Genomic DNA, 16,772 nt, shown 5'->3' on the forward strand with positions numbered 1-16,772 from the left:
ATGACTATTTCAAAGTAATACACCAGGCTTGCCCAACGTCCGCGACGACTTTTCAAAATAGTTCTATGACCGGCCCCTAACGCTGATCATGAAATATTAAATAAAAAAATTGAGTGTCTAAATAAAAAAAATAAACTTGAGACCATTTTTTTGCGGGAAAATGATGTGAATTCAACTATTATTTTGATTTGGCTTTGTAATTTTGAAATATTTTTTCTTTCGAATGCATTTTTTATAATGTTTTAATTTACTCGTGTAATTTCTTTTTTGAAAGTTTCAGAATCAACCAATAAACTGTAAAATGGCGAAAGATAACGAAATTACCCATTTCGTAAAATTGTTAAATGAAAAAAAAACTTGTATCGCTGTCTAAAACTGCACAAAAGACATTTAATTAAAAAATTTACAATTTGTACCATTTTACTGCAAATTGAAGCTTTTCTTTTTTGAGGAACTTGATTAAAATTGATTTTTTCAATAAGTGGGTAAACAAAAAAAAGTATTTTTTTAGTAAAACTTTGCAGTGATAAAGTTTTGTTTGAAAAAGCTTACAGACAGCAATTTAGTCATACTGAAAATAAAGATTGCTGCAAAAAATTCTAGAATTTTTAAAAAGTCCAAAATAAGTAAAGAAATCAGCGAGCAAAAATATATTTTTTCATAAACAAAACAAACCCAAACAATTTTAAACAAAAAAAATAAATCAAATAAACAAATTTTTGAAATTTATCTTTGTTTATCTTTCTAAAATCAAGGTAATGAACTAACACTAGTTTATTTATTGATAGGACACATAAAAAAACATTTAAAAAAAACTCTAGACTTGAAAGAACCTTAAATTTAAAAAAATTACATCTTCAACATTTATCAAACTTTTGCTGCGGCCCGCCACTGGTTTAGCAAAGTCAGATCTGGCCCGCAGGGCCAAAAGGTTGGGCACCCCTGTAATACACCCAAAGTTCAAAAACGAGGGGATAGTCCTCCCGTAAAGAAACATGAGGAAAATACTATTTTGCGAGAGTATAGACCTCTCACGTGTTCATTCGTTCATTGAAACAGTTCATCCTATTGAGTGGCTTATATAGGCAAATGACACTTAACCATGGTGGCCCATATGGTAAAGGCACGGTTCATTTCCCCAAAGGTCTTGGGTTCGAGTCTCGGCACCGGTACTTTTTTTTGATCGATGACCTTTTTTTTGAAAATGAACTCATGAGTACTCTCGGTATCTTCGGGATTTATCCTCTCCGTCCGCACACAGTACCATTTTACTACACAGCTAAAAAAGTAGTAATCCATCTGCGTGTAAAAGGCCTGGGTGTAAAATAAATATTGCTTTATTTTACGCAATTTTATGTGATTTTACACCCTGAAATACCCAGAACTGGACATCGGCATACGCGAGGATAAAGAGCACGATTCGGTAGTAAAATGGTACTGTGTGCGGACTGAGAGGATAAATCCCGAAATTAACGAGAGTAGTTTACTCATGGGTTCATTTTCCAAAAAAAGTTCATCTATCAAAAAAAAAAGTACCGGTACCGATACTCGAACCCAAGACCTTCGGCATATTGAACTGTGCCTTTGCCGTATGGGCCACCATGGTTCGGTGATTAAGTGGTGGTCATTTGTAGGATGAACTGTTCCAATGAACGAATGAACACGCAAGAGGACTATACTCTCGCAAAATAGCACTTTCCTCACGTTTCTTTTCGTGAGGACTATCCCCTCGTTCTTTAACTTTGGGTGTAGCTCATCAGTAAGGGAAGCCTACCTGACCGGAATGCCTAGCTCATATATGCGTTTATCCTTACAGTTTTTCATCGGTCTGATGGCCGAGTGGGCTAAGGCGCCAGTCCTTACAGTTGGTGCTGGGTTTGAATCCCGTCGGTCGTAATTTTTATTGTATTTGCAAAAATTTTACATGCAGTGTGAGCATGAGAGATCACCCATGGTTGCCCCTCCGTTGCTGAACAGAACCGTAATATCCTTTCAGCACTACTGATTATATGCTTCGACGATCTAGTGGTGTTTCCCTTATCAACAGCATGTATGAATGCGCTGAAAAGATAAAACACCATGATTGCCAAAGCTAGATCAGTTGCGAATAGGTAACAGTCATTGGCCACCAACGGCGCCCGCCATGTCAGTTTGTAGATCTCGATTTTAAGGGACGGGAATGTTAGTTAGCGCAGGTTGCTACTAGGGCAGCTGATTTACTCTGTGCTTACACCCCACAAGCGCCAGGAACCTGAAAATTTGTTAGTAGGATAGGGTGTTTGGTCAGGATTCACCATAGAAGATGATGATGCGACCCAAAATCATAGTGTTTGTTGAAAGGTATTATGTTTTAATCTCAAGGCAAGCAATCGGATGCTGCGGATGAGTCATTTCCCGTTTAAAGGCTGTTAACTTTTAATTGAAATGGATTTATCTTAGACAGCCGGCTGTGGAAAGATAGAACCAAAATTATTTGTAATTAAATGATGAAGAATTTAACAGTCTGACTTTTTAATTGAGATGTTTTTACGAGTTTTACATGATTCATGTTTAGTGGGGTACTGATTAACGAAGCGAACGACGAGTTACGATGTTTATCGAGCTGAAATGGTATGATAAGGTTTTGTTGTTATTGCACACCGACGACGAACGCGAAAAAACCCTGCGACCCGACCGAAAGGCATCGCAAATAAGACTGGCTCAATTGTCATCGATGACAACCAGAACCAGCCGCACTTTTACACACATACACGCACGCGAAAAAAAAACAAAAAACACACCGACGACGAACGCGAAAAAAAAACACGACCCGACGGAAAGGCATCGCAAATCAAACTGAGGAAATGGAGAGAAAGAAAATAACATAAAAAATAAAACCTAATCACATAAAACCAATCACCCCATGCACACAAAGAGCGACACAAAAGAGACGAAAATTATCACAAAAAACAGGACTGCGCGTCCACCGAAGCACCGCACTTCTGATGGCATTATTCAATTATTATGCCCAATCACCCCATGCACACAAAGAGCGACACAAAAGAGACGAAAATTATCACAAAAAACAGGACTGCGCGTCCACCGAAGCACCGCAATTCTGATGGCATTATTCAATTATTATGCCCAATCACCTCATGCACACAAAGAGCGACACAAAAGAGACGAAAATTATCACAAAAAACAGGACTGCGCGTCCACCGAAGCACCGCACTTCTGATGGCATTATTCAATTATTATGCCCAATCACCTCATGCACACTAAGAGCGACACAAAAAAGACAAAAATTATCACGAAAAAACAGGACTGCGCGTCCACCGAAGCACCGCACTTCTGATGGCATTATTCAATTATTATGCCCAATCACCTCATGCACACTAAGAGCGACACAAAAAAGACAAAAATTATCACGAAAAAACAGGACTGCGCGTCCACCGAAGCACCGCACTTCTGATGGCATTATTCAATTATTATGCCCAATCACCTCATGCACACAAAGAGCGACACAAAAGAGACAAAAATTATCACGAAAAAACAGGACTGCGCGTCCACCGAAGCACCGCAATTCTGATGGCATTATTCAATTATTATGCCCAATCACCTCATGCACACAAAGAGCGACACAAAAGAGACGAAAATTATCACAAAAAACAGGACTGCGCGTCCACCGAAGCACCGCACTTCTGATGGCATTATTCAATTATTATGCCCAATCACCTCATGCACACTAAGAGCGACACAAAAAAGACAAAAATTATCACGAAAAAACAGGACTGCGCGTCCACCGAAGCACCGCACTTCTGATGGCATTATTCAATTATTATGCCCAATCACCTCATGCACACAAAGAGCGACACAAAAGAGACAAAAATTATCACGAAAAAACAGGACTGCGCGTCCACCGAAGCACCGCAATTCTGATGGCATTATTCAATTATTATGCCCAATCACCTCATGCACACAAAGAGCGACACAAAAGAGACGAAAATTATCACAAAAAACAGGACTGCGCGTCCACCGAAGCACCGCAATTCTGATGGCATTATTCAATTATTATGCCCAATCACCTCATGCACACAAAGAGCGACACAAAAGAGACGAAAATTATCACAAAAAACAGGACTGCGCGTCCACCGAAGCACCGCAATTCTGATGGCATTATTCAATTATTATGCCCAATCACCTCATGCACACTAAGAGCGACACAAAAGAGACAAAAATTATCACGAAAAAACAGGACTGCGCGTCCACCGAAGCACCGCAATTCTGATGGCATTATTCAATTATTATGCCCAATCACCTCATGCACACAAAGAGCGACACAAAAGAGACGAAAATTATCACAAAAAACAGGACTGCGCGTCCACCGAAGCACCGCACTTCTGATGGCATTATTCAATTATTATGCCCAATCACCTCATGCACACAAAGAGCGACACAAAAGAGACAAAAATTATCACGAAAAAACAGGACTGCGCGTCCACCGAAGCACCGCACTTCTGATGGCATTATTCAATTATTATGCCCAATCACCTCATGCACACAAAGAGCGACACAAAAGAGACAAAAATTATCACGAAAAAACAGGACTGCGCGTCCACCGAAGCACCGCACTTCTGCCATTTGCAAAAATTTTACATGCAGTGTGTAATATTAAGTGTTTATTTTGACGAAGGTGCATGCGATTTTACCATCGGATTTTTTGCTGCGTACCAAACCGTGCTCTTTATCCTCTCGTATGCCGATGTCCAGTTCTGGGTGTACATAGCTCAAATAAAAGTGAGCAAGCAACTCTCTATTGTTGATGAAAAGTGACGAGAATAGGTCGAAAAGCTTGACGAAAATGTTTTTTTTTGCCTCAACATCCGATATTTCTTAAAAAAAAGGTCTAAACTTGAAACATTAATTTGTGATAAATATTAAGTTTTTTTTCAATAAAAAAAAAACAAATAAATTCGGAAGAATATAATAATATTTACAAAAAAAAACATTGTTCAACTGTAGATAATCACATATCTGGAGTTTTTTTGAAAAGGTCCAATAAACCAAATTTTCAGTTTTTGCTTTTAGGGTGTTTTTTAATACCCCTGACTCGGTTTCAAAAACACCCAAAAAGCAAAAACAAGAAATTTGGTTTTTTGGACCTTTTTAAAAAAACTCCAGATATCAACCCTGTATTGCCCAAATGTTTTCAGAAAATAACCGAAAGTTTTGATTTTATTTCGAGCAACTTTTGTATGTAGTATGTACAACTTAATTTTTGTTGTTTTATGTATTTTTTCAACTATCTGGTGTTCCTAATAGAGTTTTGGCCTTCCTCGCCTCAATTAGGAAAGACTATGAAATATATCGAAAATGAAGTTCTTTTCTGAGCCTCCTTTACGTACTCTACCTACCCAGGATCTCATTCGATTTTAGCTAAAATGTGTTTCAAACCCCTTTGTTTTCAAATGGTATTTGAAAGACATTTCGAATGAGCCAAATAAATTGAAAATCTAACAACCCTATTAAAAGTTATGAGCACTTCAATGCTCTTTATACACTTTGTTGAGGCCGGATCTTTGATCTTTGATATGCGTTTTTTCTGGAAGAACACACTTTTTTTAACCAAACTGCAACAATAACAATAACGTTATGAAAATGCATATGCAAACAGGGGCAATTGAATGCTTTTATCAAATTTGTTGAGGCTGTATTTCATATACACAGAAAAAAAAATGTAAATTTGGAAGCTTTAATTTTGGAAGGTTGAATATTACCTCTTTTATGATGTAATTTTACCTCAATTTAGACCGAAAAAGTGACATTACAACAGAAAAGTGGTAAAATTACACATTTACAGAGGTAAAATTACATCTTTTTTCTGACATAAAAGATGTACCCCTTCCCAGATGTGCGCAGAAGGGAACCACCGATAATTATTATTAACGTGGTGAGGTCTATTATCGAGTTTATTGGTCGCGAGCTTCCACAGCCAGAGGTAACACGCGCCAATTCTGTGACCACCTCTCGAAGCTAATCTTGATTGATTCTCGACCGCAGAAACCACGGCAGCTGTCAGCGGAGCACCAGTTTTCCTCAGAGAGATTCTGAGGAGAAGATTCCGGGGGTGAGATTCCACCGGAGAAAGCACACCACCAGGAATAATGATACCACACACCGAAATTCCCAACATTTTACGGACCTGAACGTTTATTTTTATAGCCGGCACCGGATCGTAAAACTTATTAATACCCGCGGGTTAAGAGTTCTATTGTTTTGGCCCCCGTGATTTAGGAACCTATTCTGGCCGCAGAAAATAAGCAGCAGATAATTAATCGGTGAAAAGTGGGTCATCGAACCATCGCGTTTCCCCCTCCTTAAAACTATTCAGAAAATTGGTGCTTCAGATGGCGACTTTGGGAGTGCGCGTTGATTGGGACGATTTTACGGGCATAACTGAATTTATGAGCCATAAAATTTCGTGAGTGATTAATTTTTGTAGTGTTCTTTTTCGAGAAAATTTTATCAATTAGGGGAATTAATTTCATTATGGGAAGGATCTGGATCAACGACCGCGCTTTAAAGTATGTTCTTTGGATTTGATTGGTTTTAAAGTTATTTATTGATCTTTTTACACCCTTACTCGTCAAAGATTATTTTTATCGCTAGATAAAAAAAAAACTGTGAGTATAATTATTTCAGAACTTACCATTTCGGAGAACTTTTGAATTTGAACATGCTGGCTTCGTATGAAATTGATAATATATTTTATATTTAATTCTTTTAGTGTGACATTGTGGTCTCAATATAATCGAGGAACTGTTAGCAGTTTGGTTGATTTCTCCCAGGTATATCTTAAATCATAACCATTTGAGGTCCATCTTGTTAGGCGATTTCGTTCTTTTCTTCCAAAACCATCGTTTAGCATTCCAGTCCGTTTGTTTTGTGTACTTGGAATTTGCACCAGTTTGACGAAGCCGCCGGCCGGAAAGTGTCCGACTTTTACCTTGCCTGGCTTGGGGTTTTGTTTTATGAATTCCCAGCACAACTCGCAAACGCTACAAAGGCCAACAAAAGCGATCCAACCCGTCGTCGCCACTTTACTGCCACTTGGCCAGGGTGAATTGCACTGAGAGATAATTCGAAAAACCAAACAAAAACGAATACCGTAAACTGGGGTGACTTTGATAGCCCGGGGTGACTTTGATAGGTTTTTCAAATGCCCGTCAAATTAATATTTAAACATTTTTGAGAATTTTGAGTATGTAAACATTAAGGGAAAGCTTATTATCGAACATATATGAAAAATGTGACTGTTACATTGGATGTATCAAAAATAGTAGCCAAATCAAATTTCTATCAATGTCACCCCGGGCTATCAAAGTCACCCCAGTTTACGGTACAGCAAAAAAAAAACAGTTAAATAAACAATTGCAAGTTTTTGTTTTTCCACTTCTTGTTATTTTTCCAAATTGAAGACGTGTGCGAGTTATACTTTTTCTTCATAATAATTCTCTTTTAGAAAAAAAAAACGAAAAAAGAAGAAACCAAACTGGCAGTCGCTTTATGTCAGCATGGCGCGTGGAGACGGCGCGCAAGAACCTCGAACTGGATGAGCTGGACATAAATAAAATTGGCTCTGCGTGAGTCCCCGCTGGGTCTGTGGACAGCCCGGCACGGTTGCCATAAATGTGGCCCAAGCACGGGAGACAAATTGTGACATCATCCAAATTGTGTGTTACACAATATTGATTTGAGTTATGCGCGACCGAGGGGCGCTTGTTCAGTGGCCTTGAAGTTCCGTAATTGTGAGGAAATTACTTAATCCTGTAACAGAACGTTTAGCCAAAGTTCAATGACACCGTTAAATTAATTAGTTTCGGATAAACTACAAAATAGACAAACAGACACAAAAAAACAGAGCATTTTCGGTATTGTTCACAATTACTTAATTTTGACAGGCTTGACATGCGATCGTTCCATTCTGTATTCCACCAACATCTGTTTTGAGCGACGGTTTTTATGATCGCTGACGCAAAACAAAATATATACGCTCTCTTTGGCTGTCAAGCTGACACATGTAGGAAGAGGCGAAACAAACAAAAAACGTTTAGCGGAATCATTAACTACTTAAAACAGATGATTTACCGGTTTGGATAGGACACATTTTGCCTAATGATAGAAGAGATTGTACCTTCTTTGAAAGTTTAGGAAGTAACTTTTTGTTCAATGTCAATCTTAATCTGCTTAAAAAACCATCAAAATTTGTCTCACAAGCATTTTGAAACATCTAAAATAAAAAAAAAATCTAAGATTTTCTATCCGAAAAAAATCTAAATAAAAAACAACGATAAGTAGTACTAACAATTAAATACTACTAATACACAAATACAAAAATGGATCTATTTTAATTCATATATCAAATTAAAAAAATTGAGTTCCTCAGGTGGCTTTAAGAATATTTATTTTAAGAAAATTTCACGCTATGAAAAATCCCTTCGTTTGTTTGAATCACAAAAATTAAACTCGTAATATGGTCCCAGTTTTAACAGATTATTTTAAATTGTCGTAACTAGGGTTAGTGAATATTCACGATTTCGCGGACAGCGTGAAATTCGTGAAACTTGATGATTTCCGTGAAATCCCGTAAAATTTATCAATTTTCTCAAATCAATTCATTGAAATAACAACATGATAAATATTTCATCCACTAAGACTTTTTACGAAAATTTTATTAGATTTAATTAACTTTAAATTGTTACAATAATTATTGAGAAGTGAATGCTGCGAATATTTAAATGATGTTAACAAAAATAAGTTAAATTAAAACACATATTTTTGGAAGCATCAAGTTATCACAAAGATAGTTTATTAGTTTTTAAGAAAATAACTAATTTTAGAAAGATTTTCATTCGCAGATTTTCATTCGCATTCAGGATTTAATAAGTAGTTTTTGAACTTTAACACCCGAAACCCCCAAGCTCGAGTAAAAGGGTGAATTTCCATATAAATTCCCCCTTTTTTTCAAGCTTGGTAGTGTTAGGTGTTAGAGTCATATTTTATAAACATTTCAATTTAATTTTCACGAAATTTGATTATTTGGGTGAATAAATTCCGTCGAAGGTCAAAATTACCACTTTTTTTTGTTCTGATATTGAATAATATTTTGTATATTTCGTTATTGATTTAATTATTTTTGCCTATTGATTTTTTATTTAGTTTTTTTGAATAGTCAGGTGAAAACCACTAAATAATATTTTTACTGGGCCCATTCATAAACCACGAGGAAACTTTTTTAGAAATTAGATATAGTTTTTTTTTGTCGCAGTTAGTGATTTTTCTGTTAGTTTTTTTTAAAAATAATATATAATGAAGCATAAGAAGTAGTTTCTATAATTTTAATTCAAGATTTTTTCAGTTATTTAAGCTGTTTCACATTCCACGAAATTTCCGTGAAATTTGATGTTTTAAAATTAAGGTCCCCGTGAAATTTGCCATTTTTCGCGTGAAAAATCTCTAAGCCTAGTCGTAACGTAGTGTGGGCCAATTCAAATTTCCATAACAAAAATAGTGGAAAAAGTATGTCGACAAATGAATGTCTATTCGCCTGCAAATTTATGATTAATTCTTATCTCTTTCGTTACTATGACGTCGAGCTTAGTTATAACTGCAGAACAATTAATTGACATGCAGATTGGTTTTGGTGTTCAGCTGTCCAGAGAACGATGATGCTTTTCTACATTCTACATTACAGTACACAGTGCAGAGTGCATGCACACAAAGCATGAGGAAAAAAAAGTGTCACTTCCTGGAACCATTCAACGATACCAGAACCATTACCCGCTACTGCTGCTGCTTCCAACCAGATGTGCGCGCGCAAGCAAAGTGAGACATTTCGCTGTCAAGTTTTATTACACTTGAACTCTGCTGCTGCAGCAACACCCCACGAGTGACTACAGAACAGGACGTGCCGATTGATTACGACCGATGTCTTGCGGCGCGGGTGAAGGACTTGGAGGAACAGAACAGAACGCCAGAGAGGCGTGTGCGTGCCACAACCCCGAAGAAAATATGCGGAAGTTCAAGTGCTGCCAACCAACCCAAGAGCGATGCCTGTCGTTGACACATTTCGCCACATTTATCTGAGCTGGCAAGGTGTAGTTGGTACCTGAGGAGAACCATAACAACCGGCCGGATTCACCCACACGTGAGCAGTAGCGTGGTTCACGTTTCTATGAAAAAGACAAAAGTTGTTATTTTGTCTTGCATCAACCGGAATTTCGTTCTTTTATGTCCCCAGAAGCACTCCTGAAAATTTGAGCCCATTTGGTAAGGTCTAGGAGCTCCAGTTTTCATTTGAAATTTATATGAGATTTTGATTTATTTTCCATGGGAAACTATCTTTTTTTACATTGTATTAGGAATTTTTTTTAATAAATCGATGAAATGACTTGATTCTTATAGTAGGAGATAGGTTTTGAACTGGGGAACAACTTTGTAGAACATACCAACAAGCTAGGAAGTGACCCTTTAAAGATACAGATACTTTTAGATGGTGGCTGGCCCCTTCAAAAGCCACCATCTAAAAGTATCTGTATCTTTAAAGGGTCACTTCCTAGCTTGTTGGTATGTTCTACAAAGTTGTTCCCCAGTTCAAAACCTATCTCCTACTATAAGAATCAAGTCATTTCATCGATTTATAAAAAAAATTCCTAATACAATGTAAAAAAAGATAGTTTCCCATGGAAAATAAATCAAAATCCCATATAAATTTCAAATTAAAACTGGAGCTCCTAGACCTTACCAAATGGGCTCAAATTTTCAGGAGTGCTTCTGGGGACATAAAAGAACGAAATTCCGGTTGATGCAAGACAAAATAACAACTTTTGTCTTTTTCATAGAAACGTGAACCACGCTAGTGAGCAGTTCATTCCTCCCGCGCTCGGCGCGAGAGCACGCAAGCAGCATACGGTACAAAGTATGACACCGCTGGTTTGGCAGTTAGTCTTTTGTTTAAGTAACAGGGTTACTGTTTAGTAGGTACATGACAAACTGGCATCAACCTAAATTTAACAATTCTCGCTTACTTTTTCAAAAGGTCTTATGAACATAGGAAACCCATGGTTCATTGGTTGTTTTGAAACATTAATCTAGAATTCATCCAATACATGTTAGCAAGTTGTCAAACAATCGGTGTCTATCTCTACAGTTAACAAGGTGCAGCCAGCGGCCAACGACGTGCAAAACGAATAAAACCGACGACAAACAAAAATGTCAATGTCAATGGCATCGCCGCGCTGTTGGTCGTGTGGCATATGTGGAAATGTGCTGCAGCCACGTCAGATGTTTGCACAACAATAAAAGGAAAAAGAGTGATCGCGCGAAAATCATCACTTCAACACAGCATCGGAGAGCGGAACCGTTTCTCGCACGTAATTTCGCACGTGTGTGTGTGTGTGTACTTATGCCCTCGACATTGCAACGCATCATCGTACTGCTAGTTGGTAGTTGTCGTTCCGGATGATGCCGGAGAATGACCCCAGAGCAATGACTGCGGGTCGGAAATCTTATTTCACAGAATAAGATAATTTTTTTGGTAATATTTCATAAGTTAGAAAAAATAACTAAATCCACAATGGATGACCGAAAGAATTACTCTATCGAAACGAGAGGATGCCTATATGGAGTGGTGAAATATCTCTTCCAATCGAGCTGTTCCAACGACAAGATCTTGATCGAAATGCCCGATTGGAATCGGTAACTGGCAGAAATTGTTGAAATTTGACAGAGTTTTGGAATCAGCTATCATTACACTAATCAACCAAATTTCTGCGCAGGCCCAACTCGAGGAGAAGCATGAAGTTTTTGATCCCCAGTAACAAGTGCTCAATGATTTTTTCAAAAATATTTAGAAGGGCCGAAAAAAAAGTTTGTATGGAGAATTAGTGCTGTTTGCTACTCCCACATATTGCATGCAATTTTTACTTGTATGCAACAGCGCCAAACTCCCTAACACAGATCCTGAAATCCAGAAAATCTCTGGACGTAATATTTGAGCAAACCCTGAAGCATCGAATGAAAAATGTACTGGGGTTTTTAAGGTTTTGTCCAATCGAGCTCATAACCGGTATTTAAGAGCGAGTCCACAAACAGGGCATACCCCTTTGTACACGCAAACATATTCCGGTGAACATCGGATGCGCATTCGGCTTTGACCATCCGATGTTCAAACCTTTGAACATCGAACGTTCAAATTTCGTAAAAATTACCAACACAATTAAAACTTATTTCAATGTATGTGTGAACCTCCCTATCGAGCTGCTCTCTTCTTCTTTAACTTTGTTTCAATAGCGGGGATTCCTCCTTCATCGCGTTTGACAGTTGGAGTTTTTTTTTGCTAGCGCAACGTTTTGTGTTGCCCGGAATAAATCCGTAATTTTCCGGATCTTTCATTAAAATTTAAATTTCAGTGTGTTAAGATCAGAAACTTATTTTTTTTTGTGAACCGACATCCCGGTCGCGCTGCAGGTAAGGCAGTCAACGCTTTGAAATTCTTGCTTAATTTAATTACGAGTACACTGAATCAACAGGAAATGGCCGCTAACTTCACCTGCCAGGACATTGACGCGTACGCGAACCTGATCGGCATAAACTCGTTCAACCAGAACCAGCTGGTGACATCCGGGACGTTGTCGCCGGCCGAGGACGACTCGGTTGGTAACCTGAACCTGGCGAACGCCGAGCAAGTGTGGCTTCTGCAGCCGCACCCGGACTGATGACGTTCAACCCAAACCAGCAGATCTCGCTGGATCAGCTTCAGCTGCTGAGTCAGCTGCAGGTGCGTTACTTGCTTTTCGCTCTAAGGATAATTTCGAACCAATTATTTCTCCCCTTATCAGGCCACCAAGACCGCATCCGGAGCGACGGTCCTCCACCACACGCCCGGCGCAACTGGCTAAGTAACGGCTGCGGACGGAAGCCAGCAGCAGCAACCCAAGTTTGTGTTCAACGTGGACGCAGCAGCCCCAAACGGGACGTTCTCCGGCGTTGATTCCGGTTGACGCGTCAGGAATGCCCACGAAGATAGCCAAAAAGAGTGACAAGTCACGCAAGGAGAAGAACCGGCTGGCCGGAGTACGACAGGCGCCGGTAGATCAACAAAGTGCAGCCGCAGCGGCCGCCGTTCCCGGAGGATACCAGTTTGAGGTTAGTCCCGCTCCGGCACCCATTCAAAACCCGGCTGGAAACGTCGTCCAGGAGCGTCAAATTGACGTGGACTCGGAGACCGATTCCAACCACGATACCGCTGGCCTGGCCTATGCCGGTGGTCATGAAGAACTGGTCGAGTTGCTCATCAGTCGCGGTACCAACATCGAACACAAGGACAAGAAGGGCTTTACGCCGTTGATCTTGGCCGCAACCGCAGGTCACGAGAAGGTCGTCGAAACGCTGCTCCGACATGGGGCAAAAATGGATCCTTTTCAAAGGATTCGACCTCGAAAGAAGCCGCGAAGAAATTCGCAAAGCGGCCGCGGCCAAACAACGCGAACGGAGGAAGCGCAGAAAGGCTGAAAAGCGCGAACAGCAGCGCAAACTAGTCGAAGGCGAAACCAAACCGGGCGCCAACATCGATGACGACAAGGACGCGGACGACGACTCGGACGAAGAAATTGTCAACGTTCCACTGCCACAGACTCGCGGAGGCGGCAACTCAACAACCCCCGCAACAAATAATCGCATTCAACCGAGAGAACCTCCACCAACAGCTCCAATCGTCGTCCAGCAGCAGTAGCAGCAGGACAAAGAGGAAGGTGGAGACTCCGGCATCGATGCCAACAGCCAGGGCACGTGCTCGAGCTCGGACTTCAAGTCCGCCAGCAGTCTGATCGAGCAACAGCGAAAGAACAAAAAAACGCAAACAACAACTCCAGCAAGTTCACCAACAACAACAACAAAGCAACTCTAGCAGCAGCAGTACGCGAGCGCACGCACAACCAGGGCTGCCAGTGTCCACCTGAGGCAAGTGCTTTTCGCGCCGAGGTCACATCCGAACGCACACAGGTGGGTCCCTTCCTCGCAACGATCTTCTATTAGTAACCGTTTCGCTCATGTACGATTTTCTCTATTTTCGTTTCACGCTCAACTTCAAACGACCATCTGGACGCTCACGTGTAGAAGCCATTCAAGTGCAACGTCTGCCAGATGGTTTTCGTGACAAGTCGAACCAGCGGGCGCACGCCCAAACGCACTCCAACACCAAGCCCCACCCTTTGCCCTCAAGTCCTGCCAGTACAAGCACGAGGACTAATCCTGTATGAAGAAATACATCCGGAAAGCACCGGGTAAAAGCTAACAGGACATTCGTCCAAGAGTGGCGCCGGAAGGTCGAAAAGGACCAGCACGGATCATCATCGTTTTCGTCTTCCTTAACATCTTCATCCAGCAGTGATGGCCATTCCTTCCCGGGATCATAGAGGTACGACCAAAAAGGTACGAAAATTGTTCATCTTATGAACATAAATCTCACTCACAATTTTCACGCTTTCCAAAGCGTGCATTTCTCGTTTGTGCACCCCGCCCCGGCCAAAACCTGCTTAAGAAGCGACCTCGCCGTCTCCGCCATCAGAAAGAGCCACCCACTTCCGGTCCGTACATCAAGAAGTAGAGTTGGAATCTTGGAGCACGTGAAGTGGACCTGGCCGTGGGTTAACTAGCGAAACTTCAAGCGCACATAAAGCAGCACCGGACTGGTTTGGGTCGGCAAAAACAAAGCTGCAGCCATGGCACGAAAATTGCCAAAGGTATGTAGGAAGATCCCCTGAATATGAACAAAGTTCTAAAACCTTTCTTATCTTCACACAGAACTTAAGCAAGTCACTTCGAACATGCAGACCCACAAGAACCTGACTGCGCTCCGGACTGGTCCCGGACAATTATAAGAACCGGTGTTGAAATTACAAATCGAATGGCGTGGCAGCAGAATGAAATAGACTGGCGCCGATAGCAGAGCGGAAGTTTTGCGTGCCTATGCGTGGTTCTTCCGACCGATCGAGGTCGATCTGGTGCTGGTCGAGCATGACCAAGCGGAAGCTCGCATGAAAACCACCGGTACCGCACGGCCGACTGTTCCGGCAGAAAAATTTCGATGCGCTGGAATCGAACGGCCAAAGACCACACGGCAAAAACAATTGATTAAGCAATTAGTCCTGATTTTGTTGATTTCAACTCTGCTACTAGAAAAGTGGTTTGCCGATGACTGGAGTAACAAAGATTGATTGTTAAACGTTCGTTTTAAAAGCTGAATTAAAAAAATATTTATCGTTTTATCAATTATTTCGTTTTGTAGGGAATATTAATCAAAATAGATGTTTTTATTTCTTTAACTTGAAAATTAAACAAAATAAATCTATTGTTTTCAATGTAAACAGTTTGATTTAGTTTAATTTTGAAATTAAAGCAATAAAAACATCTGTTTTGATTAACATTCTCTTAAATAAATTAAATTATACCCAAAATACTCATTAAACAGAGCCATCTAGTGACAAAACATTGAACAGAGCCATCTAGTGGCGAAAAGCGGTACTGCCCAGCAGCGGCAATGTACGGTGGCGCCGCCAGTGTTGAATAGAGAAAACAGCAAAAAGCTGCACGGGGCGACACGCACACAATTAAAGGAAATGTCAAATTCCATTCAAAGCAAGATGAACATCGGATGGTCAACGCGCTTTGAGCATCGAATGATCATGATCGTTTATGACCATTCGATGCTCAAAATTTCGGTACCAATGATCAAAGAATTCGCATTGGTTGTTTTGCGTGTATGGGACGTTTGGACCTCAACAATCTGCCTGAAATTTTCAGGGGTTGTTTGCACATATACAACTAGCATCTGGCCAAAATATGAGCACTCTAGGTCAGCAGGAAGTGGGCAAATCGGGACACATTTTTTTTGCAAGGCAGTTGAAATTTCAAAACCAAACAGAAACACCAGCTAAATAAAATTAAAATCCCTGTGACCAACTAATTTTACCAACCACGCATACATGACTTGCACTAAATTTTAAAGCAAATTTGTCAAAGAATACAACTCTCAACATTATTAGCTAGCAAAGTTTCAAGGAATTAAATTTTTGACGTGACATTTTATTGAGGTAGATTTCCTGCCATAACATTAACATTTGTGATAAAGTTAACTCTCATCACAACATATAAATCTGCTTAATTGTATAGATCGTTGAAGGCTCTGAAATGATTGACAGTCGATAAGTTGTGGAAACGATTTGATCTGTCTAGTGAAGGAAACAAAATGTGCGCCCAAGACCGCAATATTAGTAAGGCATGGCTGAGAAGAATTTAATTCAGACTAAAAAGTTCATGCTTCGACATCCGGACACCTCATCTTATTTTATCAATTATGTAGACATACTTTCGCATAATAATTGTAAAACTGTGTTATTTGATGAATGATCACATCAGTTCAAAATAATCTTCGTTTAACATATATTAAAAATCAAGTTCGTTTCCAAGGATACTAGATGACACTAGAAAAAAGCAGCTTCTTATTTTTTTAGCATTCATTTTTTAAATGGTTAAAATAGATGAAAATAAACATGTTTCTGCATGTTTCTGTTGTGAAATTGTCTTAGGAACACGAATATGATAAAATTATCACCAGAAAATGGGATCTAAGGGGTCCCCCGAGCAAAAATTTTCAACCAAAAAATGCACTAAAAGTAAAAGTGTCCATTTAATATGTTAAACTGCCTTACCCAAATCATTCTCAGTCTCATATG

General features: G+C 39.8%; 1 protein-coding gene and 1 long non-coding RNA gene across 3 annotated transcripts in view; both read left to right on the forward strand.

Moving 5' to 3' along the window:
• The window catches only part of LOC120426454 (death-associated protein kinase related), a 163,937-nt gene that overhangs the window by 20,381 nt on the left and 126,784 nt on the right, over positions 1-16,772 (forward strand). The window lies entirely within an intron of this gene.
• Positions 13,559-15,795, forward strand: LOC120432072 (uncharacterized). The gene is made up of 4 exons (XR_005608010.2): positions 13,559-14,040; positions 14,155-14,469; positions 14,531-14,780; positions 14,842-15,795. It is a non-coding gene; the product is annotated as an uncharacterized LOC120432072 (long non-coding RNA).

The sequence above is a fragment of the Culex pipiens genome, chromosome 1 (assembly GCF_016801865.2).
Source record: "Culex pipiens pallens isolate TS chromosome 1, TS_CPP_V2, whole genome shotgun sequence".
Classification (NCBI taxonomy): Eukaryota; Metazoa; Arthropoda; class Insecta; order Diptera; family Culicidae; genus Culex; species Culex pipiens.